This window comes from Lithobates pipiens, unplaced genomic scaffold, assembly GCF_037356315.1.
Source record: "Lithobates pipiens isolate NorthernLeopardFrog02 unplaced genomic scaffold, aLitPip1_a1.2 Scaffold_19, whole genome shotgun sequence".
Taxonomy (NCBI): Eukaryota; Metazoa; Chordata; class Amphibia; order Anura; family Ranidae; genus Lithobates; species Lithobates pipiens.
In genome coordinates, this window is record NW_027507764.1 from 489,548,136 (window position 1) to 489,560,446 (window position 12,311).

Genomic DNA, 12,311 nt, shown 5'->3' on the forward strand with positions numbered 1-12,311 from the left:
TCCCATATTAGAGCTGGGCGATTTTCAAAAAAAAAAATGTTGTAATTTTAAAAAAAAAACTCAATTCACAATTCGAATCCAGTTTTTTTTTATGGACACCGCGCCAGTCCTGAGGAGCTGCGGGCAGGAGTTTTTAGGTGAGGCCATGGCTTCGTACTAGTCCGCAGGTCCGGCCTCGCGGGCTAGGACGAAGTCGCGGCCTCACCTAAAAACTTCTGCACGCAGCTCCTCAGGACCGGTGCGGTGTCAGCACTGATCCTGGTGAAAAAATAAATATCTAAAAAAAACTATTTGCTGAAAATTTTAATCGATTTGATCTCTCAACTCAATTCAAGATTCAAATCGATTTTTTTACCCAGCCCTACCTCATATGTGTACAATCAGAACAGTTTTTTTTTCTTACTTGTTCAAAGTAGCAGCAAAAAAATGCTATTACTCTGAAAAGTATTTCAGTTCAGTATTTTTAATATCAATTACTGTAGCGCAACACACCTTTATTTTGTTAGTCACATGATTCAGCAGCTGCAGCTCCCTTGTGTCACAGAGAGCTCGACAATGACTGAATACCTTGGAGCAGCAACCTCAACCACTAGCTCCCATTGCCCCTTCGTTGTTGGCACTTGCACTTCTCCCCTGCAGTAGCCGCTCTCTGACACAAGGGAGTGACAGCTGCTGGATCACATGACCAGACTGGAGTGGATTAAAAAAACACATTTACACCTCTCTATACAGGTTATGCAACTTCGGTAAGAGGAAGGCAGAGACAGGGAGAGGCAGAAAACGTAAGAATACTTATAAATAGCCTTATCTTCCACGTTAACGGCTTCAGCCCCGGAAGATTTTACCCCCTTCCTCACCAGAACACTTTTTACAATTTGGCACTGCATTGCTTTAACTGACAATTGCACAGTCATTCGACACTGTACCCAAACAAAATTTGCATTCGTTTTTTCCCACAAATAGAGCTTTCATTTGGTGGTATTTGATCACCTCTGCGTTTTTTATTTTTTGTGCTATAAACAAAAAAAGAGTGACAAGTTTGAAAAAAAAACAATATTTTTTACTTTTCGCTATAATAAATATCCACCGAAAATGAAAAAAAATATATATTTTTGGTAAAAAAAAAAATTGCAATATAAAATCGCGTATATTTATTGGTTTGCGCAAAAGTTATAGTTTTTGCAACTATGGAAAAGATTTATGGCATTTTTATGGCATTTATATATATTTTTACTAGTAATGGCGATAATCTGCGATTTTTAGCGGTACTGCAACATTGTGATGGACAGATCGGTGACTTTTGACACTTTTCTGGTACCATTGACATTTATGCAGTGATCAGTGCTATAAAAATGCACTTATTACTGTGTAAATGTCACTGGCAGGAAAGGGGTTAACACTAGGGGTCGATCAAGGGGTTAATTATGTGTTCCCTCACTGTGTTCTAACTGTATGGGGATAGTATTTACTAGGAGAGGAGCCCTATAATTTTTCCTAATTAGAAGGAGCAAACAATATGGCTCCTCTCCTCTGACAGCACAGGGGTTTGAGCGTTTACAGACAAATTCCTGTGCTGGCGTTCGTGCACACGATCGTGCGTGGCCTGTGGCGATCGTGCCTGCTGGCCATACGCATCAGGTCCCCCACTGTGCAGCGGGCGTGTGCACGCCCTCTGGTGGCCAAAAAAGGGTAACACGTGCCCATATAGGATTTCGCCCAGGAGAGTCATTGTGCCGCAGTATATCTACGTGACACGGTCAGCAAGTGGTTAACAAAACACTGACTATCCCTGTTGAAGACATTTTTAGTGCTTAAAGTGATTGTAAAATCTCCTTTTTTTTCCCTATAAAAATAACAAACATGTTATACTTACCTGATCGGTTGCAGTGAATTTGCACAGAGCAGTCCAGATCCTCCTCTTCTCTGTTCCATCTTCGCTGTTCCTGGCCCCTCCCTCCTGTTGAGTGCCCCCATAGCAAGTAGCATTTTATGGGGCACCAGAGCTGAGTCCCAGCTCCCTGTGTCCATTCAGACATGGAGCCCCGACCCTCACCCCTCTCTCCCCTGATTAACTGACTTTAATTGACAGCAGCAGGTGCCAATGTAGCAGTGGCAGCTACATTCGGCTGGTCCTCTTCTCATGGCTCCCCCTTGTAAAGACCCCCAGTATCTCTATTTTGCCCAGGAAAAGCAGCCCTGTCTCTCCTTCTCTGTATAAAAGGATCTTGGCTCCCGTAGTTTAGAGTCTATCTGTCCTCCATACACTTGAATTGTGCTCTTCCTCAGAGGAAACTATAAATCCCAGTTTCCACAGCTTCTGCCCAGTAAGTTATCTCTCTTGTTTCCATTGGCTCTCACTCTCGTGCCCTCTGATAGGATCGATCCAACTGCCAGAGGTGGGGGGGAAGAATGAGCGGAAAACACACTGCCAGCTGAGAGAGAGAAAAAACAGGTTGCATTCTCTCAGTCAATGTGCACCGTTGAGCGCGCGGGGGGGGGGGGGGGGGGGCTAGCAAACACACAAAGCTGGCACATACAGATATAGAGTCCCCACTCAATGTTTACAATAGTGAGGTGGGGGGGATGTAGCATTAGGATGAGTGTTGGGGGGGTGTAAATCAGCTATCAGCTTTCACGTTATTCACACTAAAGATATCTGGAGGAGGTTCTGCCAATCAGAGGTTGTGTCATGCCCCTAGGTCTATGGTGTTTATATGCTGGGGCTAACAGGGAGGTGAAGCCTCCAGCAATCAACATCGTATCATCTCCATAGTGTTTAGCAATATGAGGATGTGGAGGGAGGGAAGTTCATCTACTACTGTGAATCTATAGTCACATGGGCTGCACAGATTAGAAAAAATGAAAATGAACAGCTTAAAAGGCAAGTGAAACTGGTGCATGTTCAGTAGATTTCAATAGCTGGTCTATGCAATCTCAGGCTGTGAGAGTGAGGACAAGGACAGGGAGGACAGGTTGGTGAACAGCAGGATCAACCTGGATTTTTGCAGTCTACAGAAAACAAATGTTCTAGTGGATGAGTGAGTATGAACACTATGTAATATAGCATGTATCGACAGTTTCTGTTGATTTGGTTTTAATGACACTTTAACACTCACTACCTAAATATAGAAGAATTCTAATCAGCAAAACCTTTGTGTGTGTATCCAGATTAAGAATGTCTAACTTCGAACTTAGAACAAAAACATAAGAGACAACTAGACAAAAATATATATAAGGAGATCACCCAAAAACTTATACAATTAAATGATATGATGGAGCAAGAGTCAAGAAAAGTATTCAAAAATGTAGCTAAAGAAAGATACCTGTGGGGAAACAAGATGGGGAAACACCTGGCAAGATTAGCAAGGGAAAAAAAAGCCTTAAACTACATTGAAAAGATTAAAGACGAACATGGGGAAATTAAATTTAGAACATTGGAGATAGCAAAGGCTTTTAAAACAAACTATAGAGCATTATATTCAATTAGAAGTACTGAGACAGGAGAACAGAAGTGGATTTGGAAAACCAAAATTCAAGAATATTTAAGTGAAACAGATTTACCTAAAATAACTGAAGAAATGGCTAAGAAGCTAGATGAGCCCATTACGCCAGATTAAATTTATAAAGCAATAAAGGAAACGCCAATTGGGAAAAGTCCGGGACCGGACGGCTTCACAATCAGGTATTATAAGAAATTTAAACAGCAACTGGTCCCAGAATTACGCAAATATTGGAATAAATTGGGGGAGGAGGAGGACATGAGGAAAGAATCGCTGTTGGCGAACATAACAGTTATTTCCAAAACCAGGCAAAGATAAATCTATTTGCTCCAATTACCGGCCTATAGCATTGCTGAACACTGATACAAAGCTATATGTGAAGGTATTAGCAACAAGAGTGAAAAATCTTATGCCGGAATTAATTAACGGGGATCAAGTAGGATTTGTACCAGGCAGGGAGGGCCAAGATAACAGTCTGAGAACTTTGCTACTCATGGGTAAAGACAAGGAAAACAAGCCCCCAATGATATTAATATCGATTGATACTGAAAAGGCATTCGATCGAGTAGATTGGTGTTTTATAACGGAAACCCTCCGGAATACAGGCCTAGGTCCAAAGATGCTGAAATGGATAAATAATTTATACACAGCCAACAGCTAGAGTGGGGGTATGTCATCCTCATTTGAAATGTTAAATGGGACAAGGCAGGGTTGCCCGCTTTCTGTATGTGATCGCCTTGGAGCCATTATTGGCAAAGATTCGAAATAATGTTAACATAGGTGGGGTTAGGTTGGGGGGAGAGGATCATAAAGTGGCGGTATATGCGGGTGACATACTCCTATATACGACTAATCCTCGATTGTCCTTACCTAGTTTAATAAAAGAAATAAGGGAATACGGCGCTCTTTCAAACTTTAAAATAAACCCTATAAAAACAGTTATATTGAATATAGGCTTAGAGAATAGGGAAGAGAAATTATTACAACAGGAATTCCCCTTTACATGGGAGAAAAAAGAAATAACATATTTAGGTATAAAAATAACAAAGACGGTCCACGATCTATATCAAGCTAACTATATTCCATTAGTAAATGAAATTAAAACAGTGTTAAGGAATATAAAAAAGGGACCAATTACATGGACGGGCAGAATTAATATGTTGAAGATGGTGGTCTTACCAAAAATTACCTATAAACTCCAAATGCTTCCGATTAACATTCCAAACAGTTTTTTTTAAAGTAGTAAAAACACTTTTCTTAAAATTTATATGGCAAAATAAAAAATCAAGGATAAATTATAATATATTAACTAGGAAAAAAAAGAGGGGGGATGGCATTGCCAGACCCTTATAGATATTACATTGCAATCACTTTGGCGAGATTGGTGGAATGGACTAATTTAGGCACTAAGAAGAAATGGGTAAAAATGGAGGAGTCACTTATTGGATCACAATTACAAAAAAATATTTGGATCCTGCCAAAATTTAGATTAGGCAGTAATATGGCACACAAAAAAAACTTTAAAATATGGGACGCAGTACACTGGAGAAATAAATGGGTATATAATTCTCCATTAATTCCACTTGAGGGCACAGATTTTTTTATCCCAGGAAATGGCACGCAACTAGGGAAACAAATGATAAATTCACAATTAAAAGATATCACTTTCGGAGGTGAATTCATGTTAAAACAAGATCTAATAAAGAAGCATAGTTGTCAAAATTTAAAGGAATGGGAATACCTACAGATTAAACATTTTGTTAATTCAATCCCAAAACCAATAAGGGATGAAAACACATTAACGCTAATGTAAAAGCTTTGTAATAAAAAAAAAAAACAGTAAAGCATTGTGTGTCGCGGGTATATGAAATCCTTTCAGAAATTGAGGGGTGAGGGGCCATACCAGCTATAGCAAAATGGGAACAGGATATGGGTATTAAAGTGGACGAGACTCAGATGGTTGATGCTGTGCATATTATGTATCAGATACAATGTCAATTGAAGTCAACTACAAGTGCCTGATAAGATGGCATCTGACACCGGATAGATTACACAGAATAGACCCCTCTAAATCCATACAGTGCTGGAGAGAATGTAAATTACCTGAAACAACATTCCATATATGGTGGGAATGCCCAGAGATAAAACAATATTGGTATAGCATATTAGCCTATATAGAAATCATAACTGGGGAAAGAATACCATGTTGTCCCTGGGCGTGTCTGTTCTATGGTGTAGAGGAAAAAACTGGTAACCAATATAAAAAAAAAAAAAGTTGGTACCCTTTTTGCTTAATGCGGCAAAAGCCCTGATACCTAAAAACTGGTCACAAATTAAAAAAAACCCTATCAGAGAATGGATACAGAGAATTGAGTATATTAACAATATGGAATATTTAAGTAAAATGGAGAAAAATCTAATGAATAGATATTGGGCAATGTGGGAAAAGTGGAGATCATTCAAAACGACTGAAAATTACATTCAGGCATTAGTGGAATAAACAGGGAATGGATTCAAGAGGGCCAACAGAATACGGGGTGGATGGGAGGGTGGGTAGGGGTAATAAGGGAAAGTAGAAAGGTAATAGGATAAAAGCTGAATGTGATTAAGTTGAATATACATGTATTGTATTAGATATTTTTAAAACACAATAAAATTTAAATTAAAGAAAAAAGAATGTCTAACTTCCTGCATGCAATCTAATTCCACGATATTTCTCATGCATATAGTGGCTTGGTCCTGGTTTTATCATGTTTTTGTTAAAAAAAAATAGGTGAATAAGAGCAGTGAAATAGGGAGCAAAACTACAGAGCACAAACTTGTATTGTTTTCAGTATCAAACATGAATAGTACCCCCACAACCAGCAAAAATATATAGGTGCCATAAAAAGCTATGTTCAGCTGTTACATTTTCCTTACATATTTTGCAGACGTTAGCAGCTGATATATATATATATTTTTTTTTTTACATAGAGTACAGTCCTCTTCCATATCTTTTATTTTTTATTTTACAAAATGAGATGGAAAAAGGACATAGAACAGACCTTCCATGTTCCTATAGCCTTCTCCTGTGAAGTTTTGAAAGTTAAAGGTAAAACATGATGGATGTTTTGTCAGCAAGAGCACTGAAAGGATAAGGAAGCAAAAAGACCTGAACAAATCAGGGCGAATGACAGGGAGATTAAAGGGAAATCAGTTAAGTATATTTCACAAAAAAGAACAAGTTAGTTGAAAAGAAACCAGATGAAAGATCTAGGAGAGAGAAATGACTGGCGTTCCTGTAACAAAAGAGAATGTCAGGTTGTTACTGGAAAAGAAATATGACAGATTTCAAAACACAATGAAATTTGTTAAAGAAGATCTCCGCCATGTACTATTGTATCGCAGTGTTATATAATTTATCAGTAGCCTTACTCTTCTAGTTTTAACCTGAACTGGGGTTATGAATATATGAATAGGGGACGGGGGAGTTCAAATTTTAAAGAAAATTGTTTGTGCAGTTGTATGTTCCAAAATAATATGGTTAACTAGGGGGTATTATTGTTTACAATAATATTATTTTTAAATGGCCCCAAAAAACGTAGTAAGGTGACAACAGACCTGACTATTTTAGTGCTTACACCTATTTTCAGATACCCTGCAGAACACACAGACAGCCGCAGGACGCTATTATATAAACTTTGAATCCAGCTCCCAAAGTCAAGCTTGGCACACCTTCTACTTTTTTCTTTTGGTCATTGAATTTGCCTAACATAGTTATGGACCCAAACCAAGCCATTGGTGAGGGCAGACTAAAGCAAGACTTTGCTGAAGATGAGATTTGCAGTGTACACTAGATTTTAAGGCTCCAGGGCTGGGAAGTAGGGATGGGGTAATCTGCCTAACAGTTTTGATTGTCTTCCTTGTCCTCTGCTTTTCCTTCCTCGCGTCATTGCACTCTCTGCGTTATTCTTTTCTGATTTCCCTTTCCTTCCTCTCCTCTCTCCTCTCCCTCATTTCCCTTCCCCAACATCCTACCTCTACCCTCTTGCCATAGAGCAGTGTGGCCACCCAAGCCGAATCTGTCCTAATTTGGGTGGAAACCAGTGACTTTGCAGATTGGTCCTAGGCAATAGGCTGTTACATTGCCTTGAAAAAATATTCATACCCTAGGAAATGTTCCACATTTTGTCATGTCACAACCCAAATTGTAAATGTATATTATTGGGATTTTATGTGATAGACCAACACAAAGTGACACATAATTGTGAAGTGGAAGGAAATTGATAAATGGTTTTCAATTTTTTTTACAAATAAATATCTGAAAAGTATGGAGTGCATTTGTATTTAGCCCCCTTTACTCTGATACCCCTAACTAACATCTAGTGGAACCAATAGCCTTCAGAAGTCACCTAATTAGTAAATAAAGTCCACCATTTATCATTTTCCTTCTACTTCACAGTTATGTGCCACTTTGTGTTGGTCTATCACAGAAAATCCCAATAAAATACGTGTACGTTGTTGTGAGTGTGGTACAGAATCTTAATTAAGATCTCTGTGTTTTGTTTTTCAGTGCCTCCAACCTTACGGTAAATTTTGTGAACCTAGTTCAGAAAAGCAGTACATACCACAATCCTTTCCTGAGTTTGTTAATTTATTATTTGTTAATATTTTCTTACCAAAGTATAAATATCTCCCAACAAAATGAATAAGTAAATAATTAGACTTTATTAATTAATGAGTATAGTTATACAATTTCATACAGAACTGGATCTTCTGGTGATTGATATTTCACATACACATTATCAAAACATCAACACGGCAATGAAATTATATATCTAAATATTACAATTTACTTAGAGGAGCCCAAATTGATCTGTTGGAAAAATATGTGCAGTAATTGCACTATAAATTCAAGAACACAATGGGGGTTATTTACAAAAGGCAAATCCACTTTGGACTGAAAGTGCACTTGGAAGTGCAGTTGCTCTAAATTGAAGAGGTAGATCTGAAATTAGTGGAAGCTCTGCTAATTTTATCATCCAATCATGTGCAAGCTAAAATGCCTTTTTTATTTTCCTTGCATGTCCCCCTCGGATCTACAGCAACTTTACTTCTAAGTGCACTTGCAGTGCAAGGGGGATTTTCATTTAGTAAATAACCCCCAATATCCCCCAATGTCTCACGGAGTCAACAGAAAATTATTGCAAGTTTGAAATAAATATTAAACCACCAGAGCTTACTAAAATTAAATGTGGCAATAGTACTCTCCCTGGGACCACATACATTTAAATTGATGTAAACAAGTTTTTCTGAATTCCCCCAAACTCAGCTACTAAGATACACGGCCTAGACAATCAATTAATGTAAATACATAAACTTTGAAATATAATCCCTACAATTTTGAGAGAAAAGATAATTAAGATTTGTATGATCTGTACCTTACCAACAGTTTAAAAGGGGAAGATGTCCGCCAATATCTAAGTAAATCAAATGGTTCCAGTCACAAGGTCCAGCAAGATGGGGAGTGGTCAAATATCAGACTTCTTGATCATCTAGGGGTGTATCCGGTGTGGATGTGTGATCCTCTCTCTGGCCCTCACATCCTTTATACCATCTGGGACAATAAGCTCATAAAATGATCATAAGCTCAGCCCAGAAGGTTTGGCTTATTCTCCATTGGTTAGAGATTTCTAATGATTTACCTGGTGAATACAGGTAATATCCTCTTCAGCCACTAGGTGTGTCTGAGGACAGAAAATGTGTTCTAAAAATTTTTATTAAAAGGAAAAAAATATGTTTTCTTTATAATGGGTATTTGTCTATATATTGGGCTTATGAATATATGTCTATATTGTTCAGGGCCCCTGGCAATTGGTACAAAATATAATACATTTAGTATAAATTTGATTGATTAATATCACACAACATGGATGTTTATATGGACAAATGCAAGACTCCTGTATATCCTATTAAAACCCATTTGTCTTGGGACAACACATGTAATATGAGTATTTTCATATAGATGCGGTTACGGTTTCTATGTTTTTACAACAATTATGGGTATCTAAACACAATTCTTCATTTGTACTATATTAAAATATTATATTTCAACTTTTAGGATCACATATATTTACAATGCCACATGTATAAAGGTTTTCAGTGTTTTCCTACAGCATCTGAGATGAACCTTGAACATTTCAGATACATTTCCATTATTGACTATTCCGATATTGGTATCTATTTGTCCTTTTGGTGTAACATTAAATTTGCGGAGGGGGAGTGCTCTCCTGGAGCGATGACTCAGTTAAAGTATAAATAAAAAATGATGATATTTTGATGTGTCTCGGCTAGGGGTGCAACGGATCGTCACCGATCCATGATCCGAATGGGTCAACCTGTTCGGATTGGCACGCCACGCGATCCGTGGAGAGCATCACTGCCTCGGCCTTAGGAAAGGCCGTGGGTTCAGTCTAGCTACGATGGCGGCCAACTTGGTACACCCGGTGGCCATTTACCACGTGATTGCTCCGTCAAATGATGGAGCGATCACTTGTAAACAAACTGGCGTCCTCTCTCCCCTCTGTGTACTGATCTGTACAGTGGAGTGGAGAGATCGGATGGCAACAGCCCTGTGGGCTGGATCTGTAGTGCCCACAGCACTGCTCTGTGACAATTGCAGTCACATCCATCCATGCTCAGCCATCCCTCCATACTCTGCCAATAACCTGCCATACTCTGCTAATACCCTGCCATACTCTGACAATACTCTGCCATACCCTGCCAATACTCTGCAATACCCTGACAATACTCTGCAATACCCAGCCATACTCTGCAATACCCAGCCATACCCTACCATACCCAGCCATACTCTGCCATACCCAGCCATACTCTGCCATACTCAGCCATACTCTGCAATACTCGGTGATACCCAGCCATACTCTGCAATACTCAGTGATACCCAGCCATACTCTGCAATACCCAGCCATACTTTGCAATACTCGGTAACACCCAGCCATACTCGGTGATACCTAGCCGTATCCAGCCATGCTCAGCCGTACCCAGCTGTACCCAGCCATACTCAGCCAATTTTATAGTGGAGGAGATGTCCATTAGAGTGGGGGAGGGAGATGACGTGGATATTACAGTGGGGGAGATGACGTGGAAATTACAGTGGGGAGATTGTGGATATTACAGTGGAATTTTCACAGGTTTTTTCAAATTTAATTAGTATTTACTGATCCAAAAAATTATCCGATCCCTGACTCTGATTCGAGGAAGGATCCGATCCGTGAGTTTTTTGATCCGTTGCGCCCCTAGTCTTGGCCATGACAACGTTTTTAGTTGTAACATGACAAAATGTGGAAAATTCCATGGGGTATGAATGCTTTTTTAAGGCACTGTATTTTCCACCACTAGTGTTGTTCCTTAATGTTTTGCTGTATGTGTTGCATTCCTGCCCCCCTGTAGGCTACATACCGTAGCTGTTATACTTTTCAAAATTAATACAAATACAAATATTGAAATTCAGCAAACCCAAACTAAGCCACAAATCCCCTTGAAGCCTATGGAGGGAATCCTCTTATTAAATTCTGGCCCTTTTAGGGCTAATAGGCAAATTACTGTAAAATAAAATGCACTGGAAGCTGAGCACTGCCGTGGGAGATGTACTGATGCCAAAAAAGTAAAAAAAATAAAAATAAATACATTGCAAGGAGATAGAGTATTTATATGTGGCTTTGAGGGCAACTTTGAACATACAAAATGTTCTTGGATAGTCTCAGTGACAGTTTTGCTTCCTGCAGAAATTATGTTTTTTTTTTTTTTTTTTTTTTTACAATTAGCTTGGCTTGAATGTAGCAGTAGTACCTCAATATGATGTATTTACATTTGGAAAAAGGTTGATTTAGGGGTAAAACATGCTTTTTTTTATCAAGTGGTAATAAGCTTTTTTTAACTGGCAGTTAGACATTGGTCAGTAGTTAGCTGAAACTGTCCCAGTTCATGCTAATGCAACAATGTCCTGCTACTGACCAATTTCCATAAAACGTCCTTTAACCACTTTCAGACCGGACCAATTTGCTGGTCAAAGACCAGACCACTTTTTGCGATTCGGCACTGCGTCGTTTTAACTGACAATTGCGCGGTCGTGCGACGTGGCTCCCAAACAAAATTAACGTCCTTTTTTTCCCACAAATAGAGCTTTCTTTTGGTGGTATTTGATCACCCCTGCGGTTTTTATTTTTTGCGCTATAAACAAAAATAGAGCGATAATTTTGAAAAAAACGCATTATTTTTTACTTTTTGTAATAATAAATATCCCCCAAAAATATATAAAAAAACATTTTTTTCCCTCAGTTTAGGCCGATGCGTATTCTTCTACATATTTTTGGTAAAAAAATCGCAATAAGCGATTATTGATTGGTTTGCGCAAAAGTTATAGCGTTTACAAAATAGGGATAGTTTTATAGCATTTTTATTAATAATTTTTTATTATTTATTTTTTTACTAGTAATGGCGGCGATCTGCGATTTTTATTGTGACTGCGACATTGTGGGGGACCCATCGGACATTTTTGACACATTTTTGGGACCATTGTCATTTATACATTAATCACTGCTATATAAATGCAGTGATTCCTGTGTAAATGACACTGGCAGTGAAAGGGTTAACCAGTGGGTGGCAGTGTAGGGGTTAAGTGTTCCTAGGGGTGTGTTACTAACTGTGGGGGGGTTGGGCTTTCATTTAGTGTACACTGATCTCTGCTCCAATCACATGGAGCAGAGATCAGCGTCACTAGTTGCTAGGCAGAATGGAAAAATGTTGTTTATA

The 12,311-nt window shown here is 38.7% G+C and overlaps 1 protein-coding gene across 1 annotated transcript in view; it reads right to left on the reverse strand.

The window, feature by feature from the left end:
• The window catches only part of CNGB3 (cyclic nucleotide gated channel subunit beta 3), a 534,104-nt gene extending 525,053 nt beyond the window's left edge, over positions 1-9,051 (reverse strand). Inside the window, exon 1 of the mRNA XM_077492986.1 lies at positions 8,926-9,051. The gene's annotated coding sequence lies outside the window, so the exon portion shown is untranslated. The remainder of the gene's footprint in view (positions 1-8,925) is intronic.
• Between the last annotated feature and the right edge of the window lie 3,260 nt (positions 9,052-12,311).